The sequence below is a fragment of the Esox lucius genome, chromosome 16, assembly GCF_011004845.1.
Source record: "Esox lucius isolate fEsoLuc1 chromosome 16, fEsoLuc1.pri, whole genome shotgun sequence".
Classification (NCBI taxonomy): domain Eukaryota; kingdom Metazoa; phylum Chordata; class Actinopteri; order Esociformes; family Esocidae; genus Esox; species Esox lucius.
This window is the reverse complement of record NC_047584.1, coordinates 24097857-24111392: the sequence shown is the minus strand read 5'-3', so window position 1 is coordinate 24111392 and position 13536 is coordinate 24097857.

Sequence of the window (13536 nt, the reverse complement as noted above, 5' to 3'; positions counted from 1 at the left end):
CATGACCTTCTCCCATTCCTCCTCTGGATCATCCAGATGGTCACTGGCAAACATCAGATGGGCCTGGACATGCGCCAGCTCAAATACGCATAACTTTTCTCTAACAGTGCAGACTATGGCTGAATAGCTTTGTAGGCTGCTGCTGTTTGACCTGCAAGCCCATGAAAGATAACCAAAAAAATATAAGTTAATCCTTAATGGTGACAGATAAATAGTAGGCCTATTGGAAATGTTATCAACTGTTTTCTTTAAATATAGCTTGTAACCACTACTTCCGACCACATTTTAATACCTTATCAAAATAAAAGGAATGTTATAAAAAATGTAATATAGGAGGGTAATTATTAAGACTGGGCTACACAAGCAATCTTTTCTATACAACATTTGTTGTCTTTAGATAGGGAGCAGTCTGACCAAGACACAGGAAGACAGTATGCATCACAGCCAGAGCTGAAACCACCACAGGACATGGGCAAGCTCTCTGTGTTGTTGTGACTTAGCTTATGCAGGAGATAGGCCAAGTCCAGAGATTCCCATTTTCAGCATCAACGCTGGAAGGTTAAGAGAATCAGAGCAACTGATAAAGGATCAGCTAACCCTAGACAGGACAGTTAATGTTTCAGCTATGCTCAAAGAAGGGCTCTCGTGAATTTGGCAGTGTCTTACATAAGCTGAGCCACAGTGGCATAGAGAGAGATGGTTATTTGTGTGACAAACTATACCAGACATACTGTACATTTGGAATGCAAGTTTTATTACTCTAAAGTAATGATCAAATGAAATGAGAAAAAAAACCCCGGCAAAATAGGTATTTTCTGCCAATCAATGTTAATTGGTTTCCGATGTCCTTGGAGTCAACTGATGCTGACCTCAGTAAGTCCCGACCCTGTGTAGCAGGGCTTGTCAGTTGCCTGGTGGTTGAATGCTTCTATGCTGTGACATACAACTTTTTCCAGGGGTGGGTCAATTTGGGTCAGTGGAACCTCGATGAAAGGCACAGTATGGAGCACCGGATTGTTCTGTAGGACAATCCGCTGAGTCGGTCTCCATAGTCTCCAGCTAAAGGTTCTCCTTACGGATTTCTTTTCATGCTTAGAGTTGCCCGTGGTGGAGATTGACTTGTCTGCATCATCATCAGAAACCGGAAACAGCTGTGGTGGAGACGCAGCCTCTTTTGGACCAAACAGTGAGGAGATGCCCACCCAAACTCTGGACGTAATGGTCAGCGGGGGTTCAGCAATATCCGACTCTTTTTCCTTCATCCTGGCAGTATTATATCTTCTTATTTTATCCTTGGAGAACCTCACAACATCGATTAAAAACAACAATACAATAAGAACTAAGAAAATAGTGCTCAAAGTATTGTCTAATTTAGCAGGTGGCATTTGTCAACTCCGGATGGGATTTTGTGATTGACATGAGCTTTTAGAGCTGGAGTCCGAAGGTTGTCCTCGAACACTTTGATTTCACCTTAGAATGGCTTTATCTTGTAACCCTGTTGAAAATGATACTGTTTCTCCACAACCTTCTGAGATATTTTTGTTTTATTGAGGAGACTATTATCTTGCAAGTTATCCAGTTGCATGACATCGGTCCGTTCTGTAGCATCGGGGTTGTTCAGATCAGACTGGTCCATAGTGGGCATCAAAGTCTTGTGTTCTGGAAGAGTCTGAGGCTCTACAAGCTCTGAGGGGACATCAAGGGAGGAAAATCCTTTCTTCAGCTGTCCCACATTACCCACAATCTTTTTTTACTAAACCTGCAAGTAACTCCAGCAACCCCTCAGAATTAGTCTCTAATGTGGTATCAGGGATATTCACATGAGAATTGTCCGTCGCTGGCATCAATGTGTTGTGCTCAAGAGATGAAAAAAGCAACCCATTTACAGCAACAGGCAATAGGACAGAAAAAATTAAATAAAAAGAACACCTTCATGTTACACAGCCTACCCTTCCAGGAGGGTGAAGACATTTTTATAGAAGGTATTCCCTTATCAATGTAAATGCGGTACAAATACAAAGTCAAAATACTAGTTGTGTTAGCTGTGGTGTAAATCGGAATTGTGGTTACTATTCACTGTCAAACACACTTAAGACATGGTCCAAACATGACGTAATAAAACAATTGATTATGACCTCTAAACTACCAGAATGTTGACTGTGGGCTAGGTTCAGCAACACAAGATTTGGACAGCTTCCCAGATATTAATGAGTTATTGGTGGACCGATGTCACCGCAAAAACCGGTGGGATCTGACTGCCTGCCTCATTTGATTGAGGTACGGATTTTCATCCGAACGACCTGCATCACCATAAACGTTCCGATGATTCGCTGCTTCTCTCCACGCGTTCCTTCCCATGGTTACTGTTGCTACGAACTGGCGTCTGCGCGGAGTTCCCGGTTGAAAGGAGACGGATCGGGCAAAGCATAACTGTTTTCAATTCCATTCCTACTAAAACGTAACTTAATAATTAAGCATCAACAACATCAGGCTATTCATCTTCATTACTATGCTTCTGCGGGTCTGCGTCGTTAATGCCATGTGCGTCCGTAACGCAGATATTTTATATTTGAGCGGCCTTGTGCGACCTTGTTGTGTAGATGGTCATTACACTTCTTAGCACTAGGCGGCGATGTCGCGCAAAACGTTGGTTTGTTCGCTTATAGATCAGGAAAGCTTCACAGAAGAAGTCACTGTATAGTTGGTAAACAATACTAGAATACAGTGTGCTTGTTCAGCAGATGCGTAATATGGACGAAGAGCTTGTTTAAAATATTTTAGCACTGTTTAAAATAAGTTTTCATTAGCAAACCTTTTCACAGATGAATGCTTGGACGTAGAGTTCTCAGAAACTCATATATGAAGCAATATATGATACACCTGGCGTTATGGTTTCTCAAAAACATTTAATTCTTCAACATATGAATATTGGTTGCCCCTATGACAGATGTTAAATATTAATGTACAATGCATGCCTATGCGTCAAGTGTGTATGGCAAAGTATGTCAGCTGCCATACTTAAAATGAAATAAAAAATAAAATAAGAAACGAATTTAACTTGTATTGCCTTCAAATTGATTGCAAAAATTTATGGGCTCATCGTTTTCTCACACAAACCAGCACAAACGGAGCACCAACGATTGAGCTTATTTTGCCGAAGCTTTGCGTTGGGTCGGGAATGTTAAAACAGTTTTCAATAGCACCGTAGGTCCTTGACAATATGTCACATTGCCATACCTCCGCTTTTGCCGAAATAACGCCCCTGAATTGTGCATTAGCCATAATTCTGCGGCCAAATGCGGTTTATACAGGCCATGGAGAAGTTAGGCTACTGGGGTTTGTATATAGGCTACAAAGATGCAATTATTGGTGCGGTTTATACACGGTGCAGCTTATGAACAGGGAATTATTACTGCAAGTCAGGTAAGAACATTAGCCTACTTTTTGTCAAAAATTGCTAAGAATTTCTTAGATTGTCTGCGTTTCATATTAGAACTTTTGCTAGAACTGTGGATCCAAAAGCCATTTGGTAGCTAAATATACTGATAGTTTTTGTTCTATTAATTTAGAAATATTCTGACTGTAAAATATGTTGCTCAATTTGGTCGAGCAAAACATGATTTCATGTTACTTTATTTGTCATAACGCAAACTGGCTCCGAAGCATACATAAAATATAAAACGTGGTATTCATGTTCGTTTAAAATATAGCAGGTTGTTATGTTTTCATTCCTCTGATAAACAATAATTAAGGTAGCCTATCTATTTGATTGTGAGGGCTGTATTAAATGTCTCAAAAATTGTGCGGTCAAAACGATTCGCGGCTCCAACAATTCCTCTTGTCGACATAGGCTTCTGGCGACAATTAACTACACAACTATTTTGTGAAATACAAATAATATTAGTAGGCTACTGTAAGTGCTGGTAAATAAGTTCGTTGCATTACCATGACTCATAACCTCGCGACAAACTAAAGGACTAATGCAACGTGGCCTATATTTAAGTAGTCTTAGCAAGCTATATAGCTTTGTTTTTATGACGTCCCTAAACGAATGTCCCGTTGTTTAATTGATTTAGCAGTACATAGAATATTGTCAATCATTAAGCTACTCAGAATTGCGGTTGACTGTTATAGCTAATTACAACTTTGTGCTAGATAATCACGGCTCCACAAATAATAATCCAACACCCTCCCTATTCTTTTATATTACATTTTACTGTTAAATATGCATTCACTATGGTAACGATTTGGAAAATATATTTGAAGACAGCGTATACATTCCCTACCTAAGCACAAATGAAATAAAATAATATATGCTATACTGTATATTTCTCTTTTGAAATACATTTTATTAATATCATGTTTTTTTTAATACCTTCTTAAACAAAGTATACATTATTTAATAGATTTGCGGGTGTTGGTAAGCTGCTCGTTCATGGCTGGCCTTCATTGCTGGCTGTTATTATTTATATAAAGCTATTGACTTTATAAAACAGAAAATGGTCAAAATGTTTAAAAAATGAAAACAATGTAAGGAGTACAAACTTATGTATAAATAAATAGTACTTTTAACAACAATAAATTTTTCTGTGAAAAAAAATTATAAGAGAAAAAGAAGACCTGTTAAAGGCTAAAATAAAATAGATTATTCATGGGAAAACCTGAGAGAGAGAGAGATGCAGAATTGAAATTAAAAAGATGAAAAACATGTTAATGTCTTCGGGTGTTGTCTGTGGTTTTAACTGACCACCCAGTCTTGCTTGCGTTAAAACATATACAGAGAAAGCAAAGACAGTAATAAAAATAAAAAAAGTAAACAAAAAGATTATGAGCCAAAAATATGTTGCGGTTATAGGCAGGGGCGCCGTACAGGGGAGAAAGTTAGGACAATTCCAAGGGCCCATGACTGACAGGGCCCCAAAAAATAAGTAACAGCTGCGCAGAGGGGGCCCAATTAGATTTTTTGTCATGGGGCCCAAAATAGCCCCTTTTCACCTGCCATACCACACACACACACCTGACCCAGCTTGGTATGCTGTAGTAATGAATTATAAATGCAGTGTTCCCATCCTAAATTTTCTAGTCTCTCTCTGGTGTCCCCGGTTCAACACATTGCTTCAACACAGCCTTTACATCTTCATTATGCCACATGAATTGGAAAATGTACTGTTGTGTGCCTGCTGTCGAAATCCCTTGTTGAAATACTCTTTATGTACGGTATTTATCCAGAGGACACCACTTGTCCCTCCTCACAAGACACTCAACCACATCCGGTGCTACTGCAGAACTTCCCTTTCCTGCTGCCCAGCACAGCTGTCCCATCTAACATGAAAAGACTCTGTTCCACTCCAGTCCCTCTTCGAGTCTCATGCCAATAACCACTGGAATGTAGCAGGAAAGAGTGAAATTTTGTATGAAGATATTTAGGTCAGAAGAAGAAAGTGGGCCAACCATTTCTGTCACATCCCCTACTCACTCTATCCCCATGTCCCCAGCGATCTCCCAGAGCTGTAATTTCGCTGTGGATTGTATCTTCTCATTTTCACTCTCAGAGCTATAGACTGAGCGGACAGCCATGTCCTGTTCCAGCACCTGGAATGGGCAGGTTTGGAGATGTCTGACTGGACAAAGCTAGGCTGTGATTGGAGATGTCTGACTGGACAAAGCTAGGCTGTGATTGGAGATGTCAGACTGGACAAAGCTAGGCTGTGGTTGGAGATGTCTGACTGGACAAAGCTAGGCTGTGGTTGGAGATGTCTGACTGGACAAAGCTAGGCTGTGGTTGGAGATGTCTGACTGGACAAAGCTAGGCTGTGGTTGGAGATGTCTGACTGGACAAAGCTAGGCTGTGGTTGGAGATGTCTGACTGGACAAAGCTAGGCTGTGGTTGGAGATGTCTGACTGGACAAAGCTAGGCTGTGGTTGGAGATGTCTGACTGGACAAAGCTAGGCTGTGGTTGGAGATGTCTAATCTAGGATTGGAGATGGATCAGGGACTACAACAACATACACATACATTGTTAACAATAACACACTGAAACACACAAACAGGTACCGTATGCCTACTGACAATTAGCTCAATCGTTGACAGACACAGTTCATCTTAGTTAAGTCCTAATAGCAACCTTTGAGAATGTCATTTTTTTGATAGCTGAAGCCGTTTATGATTAGTCTACTGTTTTTTAGCCTGTTTGGGTGACAGATAGCAAGGAATGTGGCTAATCTTGAAAGAGGCTATATGTGGACTGATACACAGGCATTCAAACAGTAGACACCCTTGTGCTCCATTAGCCCCCGAAATTTTGACTGAAACTAACCTCACACACCAGTCACGCAAGGACGGCGAGAATGGGGAGAGAGGAGAAACAGGGTAGGAAAGACAGGATGTCGGCCAAGGACTAAAGAAGGTATACATAACCGGGCCTCTGAACAACAAGTTGTATATACGTGTCTGTAGGGAAGAGGTAGATATGTTTGTGGGTAGAATTAGTTACTTATTTACTAGTTACTGATTCACCATTTTCGTCACTCAGTAGCTGAATCAGCAGGTCTCTGCCAATAACAGGCAGGGGTTGGTAGAGTACTGAAAATCTGTACTCAAGTAAAAGTACTGTTATTCGTCCTAAAATGTACTCAAGTAAAAGTACCACCTGAAAAAACTACTCAAGTAAGAGTAAAAGAGTACTTGGTTTAAAAACGTACTTGAGTACTAGTTACATATTTTGTTCAAGACATTATAAAGCCATTGTAACAACAAGGATTTTTTTTTAAGAAAGTACAAACGCAAACTGCATTTTTAATGTTTGAATAGGCATTCGTTTTCCAGAGCCCATAGCAATGCAGAATAGAAAAACTAAATACATTGCAAAAGTAATTAATACTGTATTCCTATTATTAATCTGTGTTGCAAATAAGATTCTTGCAAATGAAGGCCATCATACATGTTACTGGTAAAGAAAGATTAATCTTGTGTTGTAATGCTCAGTATCTTGTCAATAAAATATTTGTTGTTAGTAAGTCAGGTCTTCGGTGGAATTACTGACTGCTTTGCAACTATTAAGCCATCTGGTTAGCAGCAATTGCTTTCAACTAAAATCTAGCTAGCTAGACTGGGTATGTTGCTAACTAAAGTGCATTACTAAATACAATTCAAGTCAAGCCCAACGAACCACTAATTCAAATATACTAACTAAGTTGTAATGTTATTATATATTGTAGGTTAGCTAGAATATTACATTATCATTAGGATATATAACATGTCGTTATACTGTACTTGTACTAGTTCAATGACAAAAAAGTTAGCTATAATAATACGATTTAGCTGGCTAAGTAGCGCGAGCCGGTTCGCCAACCTTATCTCTATGTGCTTGCGTGTTGCCTATTTCAAATTTAAATCGAAACATTTCGTGCGACTGTGGCCAGGGATTGGAATTTCTCTCGTCAACGTTCTATAATTGACAACTTTCCATGTCGGTGTCTGTCAATTAATTAGCTACGCCTGTGCTTGCACTCTGATGCAAATTTTAAGGAGCGGGAGGGAACACCCAAACTCAAATCATATCACGAAACGAAAAAATAAAGTTGTTACGAAAGAGTAGATGAAATTTAACGGACTAAACAGTACGATTTTTCGTTTTTTAAAATACTTGAGTAAGAGTAAAGAGTACAGCCCCAGAAAGTTACTAGAAAAGTCCTCATCGTTCTTCTGAAACTTTACTCTTTTACTCATTTGCCTAACTTGTAATGCGTTACTACCCACCCCTGATAACAGGTCTATATGCACTTATTCATCTACATTTTTTGGTTAGTCACATTGTTTAGATACTCTGTACTCTGTTAATGGCAAGGTAGCATTGCAATTTGCTCCGGTTGTTTTTGTTAGTTTCTTTCCAGTGTATCAACTGATTTATTTGGGTCTGTTTATGTTGCTGTCTTAGTGGTCTGTGGGGTCTGTTTGTGTTTGTAAAAAGCTGTCAGAAGGGACTCCTCTCTTCAATAATTTCTTTGCACTTCATTGCTTCATAAGTTCAGGCGTTGCTTTCTTATAGGTGGTAGTCGTTTTCAGTTTATTTTTTGAATTGTTATGATTAGAGGGTGTGTTCCTAATTTGTCTCTACGTGCTGGATTTGTGGTTCCAGGAGGTACTTGCATATATGTGCATGCAGTTTCAATTAAGTGTTTGTCCCATTAAATAAATGATTTGTGGGTAATCGGACCCCGGTGCCCGGAACTACAAAGGGCAATGGCTTCAACAAATGAATGGGGTAGTTTTTTGTCAAATCTTGATTGGAATGTTGTGTTCATCTTTATGGTGTTTAGATGGCTCCTCTGGCCTCTCAGGTCATTCACAGCGTTCTGAAAGTCATGCGGGCTGTTACGGTTCATGTTACAGCAGGTGTAGTTCATTGGTGGTTGTCTAGTCTATGTTTGTGTTCCTGGCATCTGGACTTATTTTGAAACACCATTTTAATCTCACTGAAATCCCCCCTCAAGGCCGAATTCCGACAGAATCTGAGCAGAACATCTAGTTGCTGCTGTAGGACCTTTGTTGGGGCAGAAGCGCCAGATCTTCTGAATATAGTTCACATAAGCTTTCAGAGTCCAGTAAGGTGAAGCTCAATGTTGCAGGCTGATCTGGTACCCTCCTCAATTCATTGATATACATGTTAAAGTTGGTGGAACTCAGGCTTCATCCTTGTCACGCTCTCTTAACTCTGGCTAAACACAGGCTTGTAATGATCTGTATGAAATTCCTGGATCATTAAACATCCATTCAGTGGAACTCAGGGAGCATAAACATAAACACAAACACACACGTACATCAAGCACAAACACACACATCTAACTTAGCTATATAAATGTGACATCCAGTGTTGACTAATCCTAACCTAACTCTAACTCCAAAAACCACTTGTGGAACCCTAATTCTAACCCAATTGTAGCTTGTACCCCAGACTTGTTTCTCTTGATATTTTTCTGTTGTAATCATAGTTTGGGACAACCCACCCCTCCCCCATTTACATTTACCTGTCCTCTCTCTCTCGCTTTCACACACACGTACATGCACAGCTATACTGAATATCAAGAGAGAACCCTGCCTCAGTCCTCAGTTTTTAGACTCTCACAAGAACTAGAGAAAAGCAGATGTAGAGATAGTAAGAGACAGATAGAACCAGAGGTCAGAGAGAGACAGACAGAACCAGAGGGTGAGAGAAATAGAGCCAGAGGGATAAAGAGACAGAATGAACCAGAGGGAGAGAGAGACGGATAGAGCCAGAGGGAGAGAGAGACAGATAGAGCCAGATGGAGAGAGAGACAGATAGAGCCAGAGGGAGAGAGAGACAGACAGAACCAGAGGGAGAGAGAGACACAGACAGAACCAGAGGGAGAGAGAGACACAGACAGAACCAGAGGGAGAGAGAGAAAGACAGAACCAGAGGGAGAGAGAGACAGACAGCAGCAGAGGTGTGATAAACTAAAGGATCCTTGGAGAACGGGGGGGGGGGGGGGGGGGCGACTGTGTGCGTGTTTCTACTTAACTCTCTCTAGTGATCTGTCCCTTCTCTCTTTGTCAATGACTTCTAGCAGTTCTGTATGTGAGATTCAGCTCATATAGCACACACATACACGCAGGCATGCAAGCACACTCTCAGCTCAGCTTATATTGTCCACACTGCAGTACTGCGGTCGGTGTTTTAGCTGCTAACCTTTATAGGAACAAAGCAGCACTGGACAATAGAACCACAATGACCACAGCCCTGAAAAACCCAGAGAACGCAAGAACGAAGGGCAGCAGGCCAGCAGCACACATAGGCAACACACACACAGACATCTGGGTTCAGCAAGATATGCCACATGCACATAGAATCACATGGAGGGATGTAGCTTTCCTTGCTGCGAGTCTCTCTCAACCGCTCTGCCACCCCTCTGCCAAGGGCATCAGTAAAACACTCTATAAACCCTGTCCTTCCCCGGGTGGTGCAGAGGTTGAGTCACCGCCGCGCCGTGCTGCTGCAGCACTGTGGCCAAGTGTTGGAGTCCTGGTAGCAACTTACCAAACAGTGCCCCGGGGATCCACCAGAGGATGGCGGAGATTGGCTGAGCGGCCCTCGAGGTGGGTTTTGGAAAGGGTTGCATAGCGCCCCACTGTGGCCAGCTGGGTACCTGTGACCTCAATCGCGGTTGTAGGCTGGAGAATGCATTCCCCTTCAGTGCATTTGCACCGGTAAACCATTTGCTGATTGAGCGAGGAGCAGAACGGCTGCACCTCAGCCTGCTATGAGAACTGCTTTGTATGTGACCCAAAAAGCCCTCCAGCGCGTGATGAAGATGGCCCAGCACATCACTGGGGCCGTGGTCACCCCCATCCACGACAACGGTCTGAAATAATTCCAGACGAAAGCATGCAGCATCATCAAGGACCAAACCCAGCCAAACGCAATTAATCTGCCAACTGTATTGAAGTGTACAGTCACATACTTAGAGGCTTGGAGTCACTTTCTGTCCCGTTCACTGTTACTGTATCATCAAAGTCCTGAGTTCAGCTTAACATTCCTTCTCTTGAAGTAAATATGCTTAATAGGCATGGCTGATTAAGGTACAGGACCTGATTGAGATTCTACAGTGCCCTCCTGTGTTGTGTTTAAACAGAACCGCCAGTCTAGTTTCATTGTGTGTTTATTCATGTCTTTTTAGGATAGTGGCTTTGATGACGATATCCGGCCTCCCTTTTGATTATGTGTGTTACAGTCTGTGTGTGTGTTTTGGATAAACAGGTTGGTAAATGACTTCCCTCCACACGCACGCCCCACTATAAAACGCTGAAGCAGGTTTGAAAACAGCTGGATCTCTTACAGGCAGCCAAGGTCAACACACATCAAGCAAGTTTCCACACACACACACACAGTGGTCAGGTTTCCACAACACAAACATCAGTTCCAGCCTTGGTGAATGACCTTCTGTCCGTCTTAGCGCTGACCCTTGGTGCCAACCCACAGCAAGGAAATTGGGTTATACACTGACAGGCTAAACACACATTCGCCTCGCACAGGAAAAGTGCAGAATTTCCCAGTTTGATATAGGTGAGTGAAGCATGCCTATACCGTGAAGTTGTCAAGGAGAGATGAGGGGTTTAGTCAGACATTCTAGCATCTTCATTGTAGACCCCCAAAGCCGTTTGTGTCCGATGTTTCATGTCAGGCAGAGTCTCTCAGGTCTCCTCCCATGGCCTGTCTGTCTCGTCTCTCTCACGTACTGTCTCCTCTCATGGCCTGTCTCCAGCCTGTCTGTCTCGCCTGCCTAATGCACGGTTTCCTGTCATGGCCTGTCTGTCTCGTTTCTCTCATGCGCTGTCTCCTCTCATGGCCTGTCTGTCTCGTCTTTCTCGTGCGCTGTCTCCTCATGGCCTGTCTGTCTCGTCTTTCTCACACGCTGTATCCTCTCATGGCCTGTCTGTCTTGTCTCTCTCACGTACTGTCTCCTGTCATGGCCTCTCTGTCTTGTCTCTCTCACGTACTGTCTCCTCTCATGGCCTGTCTGTCTCCTCTCATGGCCTGTCTGTCTCCTCTCATGGCGTGTCTGTCTCGTCTCTCTCACATAGTCTCTTGTCATGTCTGACCTGTTTTGAAAACAACTCCTGTGATGTGATGTACACTTTCCATGAATTTCTATATACATTAAATTTACATTAACATTCTAGTTGTAGTTAATGTCTATTTCCACCTCATAATCTTTTTTTAAGAACTGTGTGAATTTCAAAGGCTCCAGGAGAAACAGAGTCTCATCCTTATGATGTCATTAGACAGGATCATGAGTAAATAAGCTTAGGGGCTGGCTCAAACTCCTACCATTCATTGTGTAATTCTCTCCACAGCACCTCAATGTGATGAACACAAACACACACACACACACATTCTCAGCTAACAGACACAAGTTATCAACAACATCTCATCCAACAGCACTTAGTGGCTGGTCGTGGGATTGCCAGGATGTTCGGAGCTTTAAACAGAACTTCCATGAGGTAATGTTTAAGGTAGCAATTTGTGTGAGTGTGCATGTGTTTGAAATGTTTGAACTGGCCATTCCTTATTGGGATGTGAGAGAGAAGCCCTACACGTTGTGCCAGTGTGTGTGTGTGTGTGTGTGGTGTGACACTGCCCTCCTCACACAGAAGACAGCACTGACATGGATGATGTTCAGTATGTCAACATGAACAATGATTGAATTCTAATTGAGTTCTATTAAATAGGCTGGTCATTTTTCTATGGATCTCTGCCTCTCTCCCTCTACTAAATTATAGACAATTTCTTACAGATGAGCCCTGCAAAAAGTGCCTCAGAGTTTAATCTTGAAAAACCGTGCTGTTTCTCATCATACTGCTCGCTCAATAAAGAAGCTTTCACCGGCCCACACACACTGAAAGTTAACCGAATCCCTGGCCACGATGCAATTCATCCAAGACACTACGAGAATATTTCAAATGTGAGATCCAAAAAAAACTAAAACCTGATTTAACCAAACATTTAAAACAATCTTCAGACTGAACCCTTTCAGAGACCTTGTTTGATTATTTCCCAGTATGTGAACAGAGAAGTAAGTGGTAGTTTGTACTGAAGAAACAAACAAACAAAAAGCATAAATTAATGAAACTTCAAAGATGGCCACCCTCCTTCCTGTAATGCTCTCCAGAGACAGATATGGCGGCAGGGAGGGACAAACAAGGACTATAAGACCTGGACTGTATCTGATTCTCCTGAAGGAATCATCAACGCTTTCCTTTACAATTGCTAACAGACTTGTGCATTAGGTAGAGTATCCTCTTCTCTACTTGGCCAGCTAACAGTCCCATGTCTCAGACACCACCACAATACTAACCCCAACTTTCCTCGTGTCCTGTTCTGTTTACTCTTAGGAGGACATGAGCCCTTGGACCACACCTCAGGACCACCAGGCCAAAGGACTGATAGCTGTCCCTGTCCAAATCCTCCAGGTTGTGTTGCCAATCCAGTAGTTGTCTGACGATTCCGGCTGGCTGATTGTCTCTCCTCACCTGATTGTCCCTGTCTTTGTCCACCTGGTCATGTACAGTAGCAGTCTTGGACTATGTTTTATAAACTCTGGACATAGCCCAGATGCATTTATTAATTATTACAATCTGTACTCTTAAAATCTTCACTCTGCACAGACACTACACAGAGTCTGGTTCCTCTCTAGATTTCTTCCTAAGTTCCAACCTTATTAGGGAGTTTTTCCTAGCCAACCAACCCAGTGCTTGCTTGCTCTTTAGGGTAACAGGCTGGGTGTTTTGTAAAAGCACTTTGTGACAACTGCTGATGTAAAAGGGGCTCTATAAATTGTATTAGATCGATCGATCACCAAAACCTTTTGTTAACCAGACTTACAAAAAGGCAAGTTCACCTGAACAGAAAACCAGACACATATTGTTTCAGAAAGTATTAAAACAGTTTGGCTTTCTGGGTGTGACCGTTTAATCTTAGTTTTCAGGAAGGTGTTAGTCATAGTGCTAGACAACTAAAC